General features: G+C 42.8%; 1 protein-coding gene and 1 long non-coding RNA gene across 3 annotated transcripts in view; both read right to left on the bottom strand.

The window, feature by feature from the left end:
* PARN (poly(A)-specific ribonuclease) overlaps positions 1-12,625 on the bottom strand; it is a 155,413-nt gene that overhangs the window by 53,016 nt on the left and 89,772 nt on the right. The window lies entirely within an intron of this gene.
* LOC140638473 (uncharacterized) lies at positions 9,850-12,440 on the bottom strand. Its single transcript, XR_012035503.1, has 3 exons — positions 12,387-12,440; positions 11,754-11,839; positions 9,850-11,190 (listed from the first exon to the last, which is right to left on the bottom strand). It is a non-coding gene; the product is annotated as an uncharacterized lncRNA (long non-coding RNA).

Here is a 12,625-nt window from a genome sequence, read left to right on the forward strand (position 1 = left end):
AACAAACACACCATCTTCTAAGCCTCGGCAATTGGGGCTGGGAGGCTAAGTGAGAGACACAGGCACTGTGTCTGCCGGGAGAGGGACAGTGCACAGAGCGTCGCACGTGTGCCGAGGGTTGGAAATGGAGAAGCACTCTGGGGGCTCCACGTGGTGCTGGTCAAGCCCAGGATGCAGGGAGGGTTCCCTGAAGAAAAGACAGTGGAGTCTTTCCTGAGACTTGAAGACTGAGAGAGTACTGGGGGTGGGGACTGTGTTCCCACCAGAAGGAACATGAAGTAGCCAATCTCTGAGGAAGCGCAGCCCTATTGAGGAAGTAGGCCAACATGGCGGAGGAGCCTGCAGTGAAGCTACAATGGAAGGCACAGCACTGAAGGCCTGTGGCTGTGCGGTGTGTGGTAGGAGCCACCGCGGGGTGTTTAGTCAGGGGGAGAACACAATCTGACGTGTGTTTCTACAAGACCTCTATCCCTGAAGGGGAAAGAACAGGAACAGGAATGGAGACAACCCAGAGTAAGGGAAGTCCTAGTAGAACGCCAAGGAATGCCAACATTTAATCACCATACACATGGGGGAGAGTAGGCAAGGCCTGGGAAGCCGTAGGCTGAGGAGGAGAGGGAAGAACCTAGAAAGTACGGCACTGTGGGACCCAAGGAGAAGGAACAGGCCGATGTACTGAGTGACGGGGAGGTGGAAGGGAGAGTCGGCTGGCTTTATGGCACAGAAGTCACAGGGCCCCTAGCAAGCATGGTTCAGTGGTGTGAGACCACCACTAGGCAACAGGGAGCAGGGACGGCACGGGTGACACAGGCAGAGCATCTGACTCCGCAGACGGAAAGACATTATCAGGAGCAAAAGCAAACTGGGATCTTGGGAGTTTTTTGAAAAGATGGGAGGGACTGAGCAGGTTTCCACACTGCTGGGAAGAAGTCACTGTGTGGGCACAGGGCTAAGGGGAGGCACAAGGTCCCAGAGACGAGAGGGGCCCAGAACACTTCTGAGAGAAGACAGGTGCGGGCGCGGAGCTTTATGAATCTGGGGATAGGAAGCTGCCCCTGGAAGGGGGCTGTTCCCTGGGCAGAGGGACTGGCTCTTCCTAAGAGCCCTGGGGTTGGAGGCTGGGAGGGCGGGGGGGCGGTGCTGTGGGGAGATCAGGCCACAGAGCCAGCTACTGATGAGAACCCAGCCAGACAGAGCAGCCTTCTGTGCTAAGTGTTACTGGCATGCCTGTGCTGCTTCTCCCCAAAACAACCCCCACGAAATGGGCAGGCAATCCTATTTTTACAGGCCTCCCTGACTTTGATGCCATGCTTCTGACTATTTTAACCTACCCCTCAAGGCCATCGACAAAGCAGCTGCTCTAACCCTAAGCCAAACAAACAAAAAAAAGAGGGTCTCAAGGGCTGACAAAGCTCTTTAAAAGATGGTGGTGTGATACGCAGAAGTTAAGAAGGAATTTTAGGATGGAGCCAAACAGGAGCAAAAAGATTTGCAACAAAGTTTAGAAGAGTTGGGGGGGGGGGGGGGGGAGAAAGAGAGAGAGAGAATGCTCCCTGTTTTACTTAAGACAAAAACGCACAACCAAAAATAGGAATTGGGAAGCAATCCCACACTCACTAGTCTCCATGAACCTGACAGACAGCTGAAAGACCTCAGTCATTTATACCGCTCTTCATACTTCCAGGGAGAGGATCAAGATTGATGTCTCAACTACATGGGAATAATTTAAAGTAAAATCAAAGATCTCCTAGATTCTGCGAAACAGCCGATCTGGAACGGCAGGTCCTAAACGTCAAGAATACTGAACAAATTCTACTCTAGGGAAGACCAGTCTGGGCCTTAATTACGCTATTATGTAGCAGGATCTTTAAGGTCTGTCCATATACTCTCACAAATGAGTACAAGTAAAAAGATAATCACAGTTTATAGCACAGTTACCCTGACCAAAGTGCAAGATTAGCTCTCGCCCTAATATGTTATCCTATACTCTGTAATAACATATTCATGTTCTCTCACACATGCTCTTTCCTCTCTAATCCTCCACAAAACAGGCCCATTATGAATATGACAAAACGGAGCCTGAGACAAGTCACCTGCCTGACGTCACAGTGCTAGACAGTGGAAAAGGCCGTATCGAAGCCACTACAGGCACAACACTCCCGAGGGAGACCTTTTGGGCTCCAATGGCAGCGTACAGTGTGCAACAGGTTTGAAGCTGCAAGAGCCACCACCACCAAACAATACCCATCTTTACTACATGCAACCCACTCTGATGTCTTCTGTTCTGTTTCTTTCTGCTTTCTTTTTTCATACTGGTGTCAACCAGCATTGATTTCCTGACCCACTAATGGGCCCTGACCCGAAGTCTGAAACACGCCACGGCTCATTGACACCCACCATTCAAAATGGCATTTCTGCGGGACAATGCGCTTTGTGTTCTAAAAGGTTAATCAACAAAAGAACTTTGGGGACACAACCTATTCACCAACCAGAGGCTGCGTGTAACTGAACTGCTGGCTAGAGGTAGAGGCCGGGTCCACAGAGTGAAGTGGGTTCTTTAATCTGGACTAGTTCTCGCTAACGACACTTTGGAAGCCAGATATCGATATGAGCCCAATAAAAATGTAGACCATATGAACCAAGACAATATTTCTGGCTGCTTGTTGAGCTGTTTATGAAGCATTAAATCTGCCACAATATTAGTGCTATTGTGATAAAGCATAAGCACCCCATCTTTTCTCTACTTCCCATAGCCATGTTTGCAAAAAAGCCTGACTGAATGGCTACATTTTCAGATTTAAAGCTTTCAACAGTGAAAAGCTTATAAAGTCTGTTTGTTTAGAAGCCAACCAGATATGGGTAATGCTGTGCTGCAATATTTACAGTTTCATTAAATGTCTCTGCTGGATGTTTTGATGTGGTTTTCATTTGATAAAGGAATTTACTTACACCTCATGACTCAGCTTATTCATTAACCAAGTGAAACCAGGGGGGAAGGAGGGGACCTGGGGAGAGAGAAGAATGACAGGCCCTTATCAGCCAGGCAGGATGGAGCTATCTCACCTGCAAGGTGAGTCATCTCCCCCTGGGAGGGAGGGTGTCAGCCACCAAAAGCAGCCTCTCCCAATCCAGTAAGGGGTAAAGGAGTCACAGCAATTCCATAGAAACCCTGACAACTCTGTGTATGGTTCCCTTTAACCATTGCCTGCCCAGTGTGGCCCCATTCCATACTCTCAAGATGGCACCATGATGCTACCCTGTGACCCAGAACCCTCTCCCAAGCTCTACCTTTCATCTCCTCCACTCTCCACCCCTGTCATACACCTAAAGATACGGAACATTCTGAAATCCACTCGCCTCTTCAGTGTGCCCAGGACACCCCACATGGGATTTGTCACCACCAGAAAGCTTTGGAAAAAATGCCAACATGACCTCAAGTAACATGGAGACCTCCTGGCTCTGCAATTACCCTTTGTGGAGACAGAATCAGTTCATAACAAAAGGAATGAAATCTGCTCTTTAGGTAGAGGTTGCCTTGGGATGATGAAATGCATTTGTTATAAATGGCAATGTTTGACTTCATAAAAGAAGTGTCCAAAAAGAATCATACACTACTCCAAAGGAGAAGTAAATAACTAAAGTTAAGACTCATTTTTCACATCAATTTTACTCTGCTGAGACGTGCCCGACGACTAATTTACATCACTGGCAGGTCCCACCTGTATGCTCCACACCAAAACCCTATGGATTACCAAACATCTTGAAAGGGCAACATGAAACTGCATCTTTTCATTTTAAACTCCCACTTAACACAGTCATTCTATGCCTGCATCATTTTTCTCCCTGTGTGCTACCAGACTACTTCCCTACAGACCTCACGATTTTAGGGGGACTATCCCCCTCTTTGTTTACTGGTCAGAAGAGGCAGTGTTCGGGTCTAACAAAGGCACATTAAGCTGCCAAAAGGTGCTGAAGCAGACTCGGTGACATTCCTCTTGAGTTAAGCAAATCCATCTATACACAGGAGAGCAAGCAGGAGAAGGAAAGAAAGGAGAAAGGAGGACAGAGGGACAGAAGGACAGGGAGAAGAGGGGGGCGGAGAGACTGTGCCTGCCGGAGAGCCAGAGCAGGTTTTCCAATCTGGTAAGTGCTTTTAGAAGGTGGCACCTCCCCAAATCCAGAGAAGTAACAAGTTCTTCACTGCTCTGGAACACTTTAAAAACCTGTGAAATTTTCTGCTAGCAGGAGAAAAAGGAAGATTTTTTTTTTTTTAAGTGATACTGGCATTGCTAAGCTTTCCCGACTCGAGTTGTTAATATCTCTACGTTGTTCTAAATATTCTTTTTGTTTCTACATCCTGAGGAAAAAGGAATGTGGATCTTCCTATCTGTACATCCAATCCCAAATCCAACTGGTTAGATAAGGGAGTCAAGTCTTACATTTAAAAATATTTATGTGAATAGAAAGAAAAAAAATTAATGAAGTAACTACCTAATAAATCATAAAACTTTTTATGTGAGAAAATTAGTAAATGGCAGGTGTCATGACCTCACTGCAGTATTTTAGAATGTTCTTAACGTTTTATTTTAAAATTCCCAATGACCCTACGATATAAAATACTCAACAAAATTAAGAAAATGAAAAACAACTTTTCAAAGTCATATATTGGTATATAACATGGAATGCTTTGTATATAGCATCCATGAATTTTAAAAAGTACCCTAAGGTGGGCACCTGGATGGCTCAATGGTTGAGTGTCTACCTTTGGCTCAGGTCATGATCCCAGGGTCCAGGGACTGAGTCCCGCATCAGGCTCCCTGCAGTCTCCCTTTTGCCTGTGTCTCTGCCTCTCTCTCTCTGTCTCTCATAAATGAATAAATAAAATCTTAAAAAATAAATAAATAAAATTTTTAAAAAAATAAAAAGTACCCTAAGGGCACCTAGGTGGCTTAGTCCATAAAGAGCCCCACTCTTGGTTTCAGCTCAGGTTGTGATCTCAGGATTTTGAGATTGAGCCCCACATCGGGCTCCGCGCTCCTCCGAGTCGGCTGGAGATTCTTTACCCCTCCCTATCCTTCCCGTTCTACTCCTCCCCCTGCTCGTGTATGTGCTCTCTCTCTAAAACAAAAAAATGAAATATTTAAAAAATAAAAAGTACCCTATGTTTAATTTTCCTTAGAAAAATATCACTTTTTTTTTTTTTTTTTTTAAAGATTTTGAGAGGGCAGGCACGAGCAAGGGGGAGGGGCAGAGGGAGAAAAAGCAGCAGATTCCCTGCTGAGCATGAGCTCCATGGGGGGCTCAATCCTAGGACCCTGGGACACCTGGATGGCTCAGCGGCTGAGCTCTGCCTTTGGCTCAGGGCGGGATACTGGAGTTCAGGGATCAAGTCTCACATCGGGCTCCCTGAGGGAGCCTGCTTCTCTCTCTGCCTGTGTCTCTCCTGAATAAATAAATAAAATCTTAAAAAAAAAAAAAATCCTAGGACCCTGAGATCATGACCTGAGCCAAAGGTGGACACTTACCTCCCACCCAGGTGCCCCAATACCCTTTATAACTCTGAAGTCCCACAACTAATGCCTCTAATACAAGACGTCTCAATTTAAGCATATAAACTCAAGTATGTTTGTGTACTGATTGAATTTACTTACCCTGGCTTTGCATAGAATTACATTAGAATTTTAATGAAGAAAAACAGAATTGTGTGATAGTAACTTCCTTGGGACCCAGGTGTAAAGCTCCACAAAGCACATTTTCCCAGCAAGCTCACAGACAGTGCCCCATGCCAGGTTGGGGCAGCAGCCAGAGGCCTTCATCCACAGTAGAACAAGCCAGGCTTGCTTCTAAGGCTACAAATGGATTCGCCAAAAACAAATCCACAGCAAGGAGGTGCACGGCTCCAGACTGCTGCTCTACAGCATACTCAAACAGTCCACAGGCCTGAATCACAAATGAAGTAATGTTGACTACTATTAAAAAACAACAAAAAAAAAAAAAATAAAAGAACATGTTTTCAGTAACTAATTCCCCTCAGGACTTGATTTAGGAGGCAAACTGTCCAGCTTCTACTTTTAAATGATACACAAAAGAGAACAGAGGAGACAGAGAATGTTACAATGCAGGCAGAGGCATGAAAACTAAAGTTGGCTTGCAGAACCAAGTTTAGCTCCTACTCCGCCCTTAGCGACCGGTCAGCCAAGAGCTGAGAGAGGGCTTCTTGGTAGAGTAGGTAGGAAAAAAAATCCCCACCAACTATCATGCCACATTTTATGAAAGCAGTAGCAACGAGAATCCTCACAGGCCTGGCTGGAATGCTACATGGTGTGCTCTCCCCAGGTCATAGCTGGTTACCTCTCCCTGCACGTGCTCCCCCCCACAAACATGCTCCCCGGGGAATGTGTGAGGAGCAGCTACCTGAATGTAGCCTGAAAGTCACAGGCATGGAGCAAAACACACACTGATCAGGGCATGTTCTTTCTCCCAACTCCAGCCAGGGTGCAGCTGGAATTCATTGCTACTGCCAAAGAGAGCTCAGGCCGACCCTGTCCTTGGTTCCCTGGAAGCCTTGACTAAATGCTGTTTAGATAATTTAAGGACAAAAAAAAAAAAAAAAAAAGAGTGTGACTGCTTCATGAGTTGAAAGATTTTAATAAAACCGTAGGAGCCGAGTGGTCCAGTGGAATGCATATGCATGCTGGGCTTGCACAGTTCTTGCTGGACTGAGGGATTGCCACCTCACCTCTCTGGACCACTGTTTTCTTATCTTTGGGCTGAGGTGTTTTCCACATTCCCTGCAGGGCAAGCAACCAGCACCAGGGAGTTGCAACAGTGTGCACGTGTGTGGGGAGACTAAAGGTAAAAATTGCATTAGCCAAAATCACCCTTGAAAATGCCCTCTGGAGGTGCCACACTGGCATCCCTCGTGCCTGTTACTCCCACTAGCGCTGGAACACTCTGCGTTCCTTCTCCTCTTGCACACCAGAGGCAGAAGGCGGCTGGTCCACGAGGCCCATGCTATTCAACACACACACACGTGCATGCACCCAGTTTCCAGGTGGCAGGAGGTTCACCATGGGCAGATATGGGAGGGCTGATACTCACAGGGCCAAAAGCACACCCATATCTCCCATTTCATCTCCGACTCACTTGGATGTACACTTACACTGACTGGAGTGACAAGCAGAACCAGTCTTGCCACCAAAAGAGTAACTCCTCCAAATGAGTAGATTTGAATTCACTCAAGCTTAAAAATGGCATGATGCAACTGCGACTGGAACCTAGTGACTGAACAATCCACACCTTGTGCCTGTCCTGTGATCACACGCAGCCAGGCCAGTTCTCAGAAGACAAGGAGCGTGTTTTAGTCATCTTACACCACCAGTGACATTTCTCCAGGAGACAACATCTAACATGGCTATTTCCCTCTGCTTCCGAACAGCCCTGTGCCTGCAATTATGACAAGCCACTGAATAATCAGGGCTGAACTTCCTACAGAGCATGTATTTTACTGGAGATCGGGGAGGAAAAGTTAAATAATTAATCGGATAATTTAAAACATCTTAATATTAAAATAAAAGAGATGTGTTATAGAGTGGAATTTTTAAAATTTTTGAGACTGGTTTAAAATAAAACAGGAGACTGCACAGAAATTCCAACTCCTTCCTTTGTCTCTCCTTCCTCCCCTCGTCCTTGCTCCCAATGCCCTTGAGTGTTCCTATCCGCTCTCCTTTTGTGTTAGGGGTATTCGGTGAAGCTTAGAAGTTTAAGAATAATGTTCTCCCCACAGGCCCTTAGTAATAAATATTAGCTGAATGAATGACCAATTCTCTTTTCTGGGAGAGTGACAGTATCAGAAGGAAGAAGAAACCCCCACTTTCTCTCCTTGGCAGCAAGGAGGCGAATGTAATGTACACATAGAGTAGTTTACACAAGACAATTTGTACTCTAGATTCATAAATGACACTCACAGAGCTGTAAGGAGTTCTCTATAGTTAGAAGCAGTCCTGGAAAGAGCTGACTGGTAATGTGATATCTATTTTTCCAGCAAAGGTGCCAGAAATGGATGTATCATGGACAAGCAAGGAAAGGCCAGGGCAGCCCACGCTGTGAGGGTATGCTCTCACAGTTCAAATAAATCTGTCCAAAAGGGATTCTAATCCACATATGTGTGGATATGATGGGAAGGTGGGAATCCTGTCCTGCAAGCTCACACGCTGGCCCTCATTGACTTGACAAGTACTTCTGGGCCCAGGTGAGGGTCCCCAAGCATCAGTCAGTTCATCAGACTGGTCTGGACCAGAGCCTGGGAGGGCTTTGCGCAGCAGAGCCATGGGCAGAGCAGCAGTTAGCACTTGCTGAGACGATATCCACATGGTGCACAGCACTGGTGCTACCCTCATGGTACAGAGGGGAAAACTGAAATCTGTTGACCGAATTGCCCAAAGTCTGGTAGCTTATATAATGAGAGGAAAGGCGTTCCAATCCTAGGCATTCAGTCACTCTACCAACCAAGGAGAATGATGTCGATGAAGCTGTCACATACTGGCCACCTACTCTCACTTTTCTTGGAAGCAGGGAACACAGGGCCATGGGGTCAGTTCTTTCTGTGTGCCCTCTTCAGCAGACAGTCCAAAGACTGACAGTGAGTGTTCTGTCTAAATGAGAAGGGGATCAGAGACACTCATATCCTTTGACCTAGTAATTCTTTTAGAAAAACCAGTCTGTAAAAACAATCTGTAATGCAGACTGATTTTTTTTATGCACAAGATGTTTGGAGATCACAATGCGCATACATACATTTAAAAAAACCATAGGGGCACCTTTCTGACTCATTCCATAGGGCATGCCACTCTTGATCTCAGGGTTATAGGTTTGAGTCCCATACTAGGTGTAGAGATTACCTTAAAAAAAAAAAAAAAAAAAAAAAACCCACCACAAAACTATAAACAAACCTCCTAAATGCTACACAGTAGGGGAATAGGTAAGTAATATGCTACTCATATTCGTTAAAAATTATGCTTTTTGTGGTATCTGGGTGGCTCAGTTTTTTCAGTATCTGCCTTTGGCTCAGGTCATGAGCCTGGGGTCCTGGGATTGAGCCCCATGTCAGGCTCCCTGCTCAGTGGGGAGTCTACTTCTCCCTCTTCCTTTGCTCCTCCCCCCCTACTCATGCTCTCTCTCAAGTAAATAAAATCTTTAAAAACAATTATGCTTTTCAAGGGGATAACAACCAAACAATAAATAATCAATAAATCCTCTGGCTAGTTATTTGGACAAAAGTAGCTTAAATACCTAGCTCATCAGTTACAACACTGATGCACTCATACAAATATGTGCTGACCACCCACTATGTGTGAGGCACTATGTTAGGCACTGAAAATATATTTAGAATAGAAGCCTCTGCCATCCTGGATGGTGGTTATATGGGTACATTCACTTTAAGATAATTTGTTGAGATGTACATTTATGTCACACGCGCTTTTCTGTATGTATGTTAAATCTCAATTAAAAAGAAAAAAGTCCTGACTTCACAGAGTTACATTCCACTAAAAGAATATAAATACTAAACCAAAAACTGAAAATACACCAAGTCTGTAGAGCGTTATGGAGAAAAAGCAAATAAAAATACAGAACATCCAGGTAAAACTGAATTTCAAATAAGCAACATATCATTTTTTAGTATTAGTACATTCAATATAGTATTTGGGACACATTTATGCAAAATCTGGCAACCCTTTTTACTGATGAGTGTCATTTGAGCAAAACTCATTCCTAATGGAGTAAATATCTCACACTTCTAAGTAAGATGCCAAAGGGGGAAACTATAAAAGAATAAATTGATAGCTATTACTATGGAAAAATGTAAAGCCCTAGCATAGAAAAACAGACCTATATGAAGAAGTACACAACAAACTGGGGCAAATATTTGCAAAAACAAAACCCAGAATTAATCTGTTTAGGTGTCCATTTCTTCTGTGTAATCAAGGGGGAAAATCATACATGGGTTTCACAGAGCTCTTATGAAAATTTTAGAATAGCATCTAGTATCTAACAACTAACGGTTCACTAAGTATTACAAATAAATAATAATCATAATAAAAGTATACTGATAAATCAGTAAGTAAAGCATACAATTCACAAAATAAGAACCAATTAAACTTTTCAAAGTTAACTCTAGTGCTGCTTTGACAATGTGTACGTTGGATAAATGACATCCTTGCACGACATGACCCGCTGAGCGCTTATTAATCACCAAGGGGGAAGCTATAGCGGAGAGAGTGGAGGTCACCATTTAACTAGCTCATCTAACAAAACATCAGTAATACTGGAACATACTGACGTCACATGCCTCTTGACATGAAATGCTGAGAACACATCACCTATGTTGTACTCCCACCGAAAGCACTTACTCTGAATCTTACCATGTGACAGATAAAACCACAGTAAAGGACCCTGCAAAACAACAACTGGCCTGAGCTCTTCAAAACTCGTCCATGTTATGAAAAATAAAAACAGGCTGGGGAACTCTTCTAGATGAAAGAGCACTGAAGAGCCATCGTAACAAAATGCATGATTTTTACTGGATCTTGGGTCAAAAAATAAAAATAAAAAACTAAGAGACATTAACTGGGACATTTGGAGAAATTTAACTATGGCCTGAACATGATAGCATACCCATATCATAAATATCCTACAATGAAGAATATAAACATACACGCATTGATATATGTATATGTTATGAAAGGATATGCACATGTATGTGCACACTTGTTTGTGTGTGTGCACATGCAGAATGAGGGGGAGATAAAGCAGATATGACCAAATTGCTATCTTATCTACAGGTTTGAAGTTTTTCAAAATAAAAAGATGGAGAAAATGAAAAAAAAAAAACAAAATAAAATGCATGGGGTCCAACTGTAAACAAACAAAATACATTTTCCCTTAGGAATCAAAGAACTGCTGATAACATTTTTTAAAAAGTACTTAATACCATATAGGTTACAAATGGACATAACCTTTGTCCAGGGCAATCTGACAATATGAGAAATTCTGATTTTTAAACTTTTTGTTTTAATCAAAATCATGGGGTTCGTCGGTGGTTCGGTCAGTTAAGCATCTGACTCTTGATCTCAGCTCAGGTTCTGATCCCAGGGTCATGAGTTCAAGCCTCATGTTCAAGTGTGGAGCCTACTAGGAAAAAGAAAAAAGAAAAAAATTCCCCAAATTATGTCACAGACAGCCAAGTGAAATTCTAGAGACTTATAATTCTGCATTTGGAGTTCCTTCCTCACACAATATTTCTGTGCCCAAAGAGGTCTAAGAGTGTTAATTATAGCACTATAACTGAAATATAACCTTAAAGTTCTGTAATAACAATAACGTTGGGTAAATTATGGTATATCAACCTGATGACTTATTTAACTAGTGAAGTCGGTTTTCACAGTTTAAATAACTTAGAAAAAGTTCTCACAACTATTAAGGAAAAAAGCAATCTAAAATTCTGGCTATAGCATTATACTCACATAAGATAAAGAGGCTAAATACAGGAAGAAAATATACCAGAATGTCATCATGATTATTTCTAGGTGTTTTTTTTTTTTTCATTCTGTTGGTTTGTTGTGTGTCTCTCCTCCTCAATTTTCTACAATGAGCATGTATTCATTTTTATTTTTTTAAGTATTTTTAAAAATAAAAGATTAAAAAAATTGGCATTCTTAGATCTGAAACAGTGAAATTTTTGTTACTCTAGTTACCCAGTCAGATGATATGAAAGCTGAGTGCAAGAAACACAGGTTCATATTTCTACAGCGCTGTCTTCTGTAATAACTAGGAGAGAGCCCTATTTAAAAAGAAAAATTTTAACTGACCGTAGTATAGCAAAGTTTCTGAAAATTATAGAGGAAGGTTATGAGTTATGAATAAGTTTACACATATTATTAATGTGCTGAAATGTTATACTCAAAAGGACTGATTTAATTCCAGCCAAGACCAAAATAAATGTGGTCCTGATATTTTATTTAATTAATTTGGTGTTTGGCTATAGCTCAACCTGAAAAATCCTAATCGAGGCACAACCAAAATTCCACAATTCAGTTCATTTCTGACTACTGGCTTAAGAGATCACAAAGTGACTGGAAATCCCTCTATCATTTTTGAATGTATGCAAATCAACATCTTAAGCTGACAATTTCTAACGATTAATAGAATTTAAAAATTACTCTTGGAAGTCAATTGTTCTGAGAATAATAAAGTTATTTGGAGAATCCAGGAGGTAAAATTTCCAAAGAACAAGCTAAACTACAAATAAGTAAAAATTATTCTGAAATAATTAAATAAAATTTGTAATAAAATAAACCACTTAGTAGACTTTGTCTACTGAGGCTGACCTCTCAAGAAAGCCATCTTCACTGAGAAGGAAACTTTTCTTGGGAGGCCACAAGCTGCCAAAGAAAATAAGTAAACAATGTGTCAATCTGCTTGTTGGACCTTAAGGATCAGCCCCCACTGGGAACCCAGACAAGGACACCACCACAGAGATGGTACTCCCAGCCTGTGCCTTGGGAATGTCACCACTAGGCTGGCCATGCTGCTTTCCCACAGAAAGAACAAACTGTGTGCCCCTAAG

The sequence above is a fragment of the Canis lupus genome, chromosome 8 (genome assembly GCF_048164855.1).
Source record: "Canis lupus baileyi chromosome 8, mCanLup2.hap1, whole genome shotgun sequence".
NCBI classification, from domain to species: domain Eukaryota; kingdom Metazoa; phylum Chordata; class Mammalia; order Carnivora; family Canidae; genus Canis; species Canis lupus.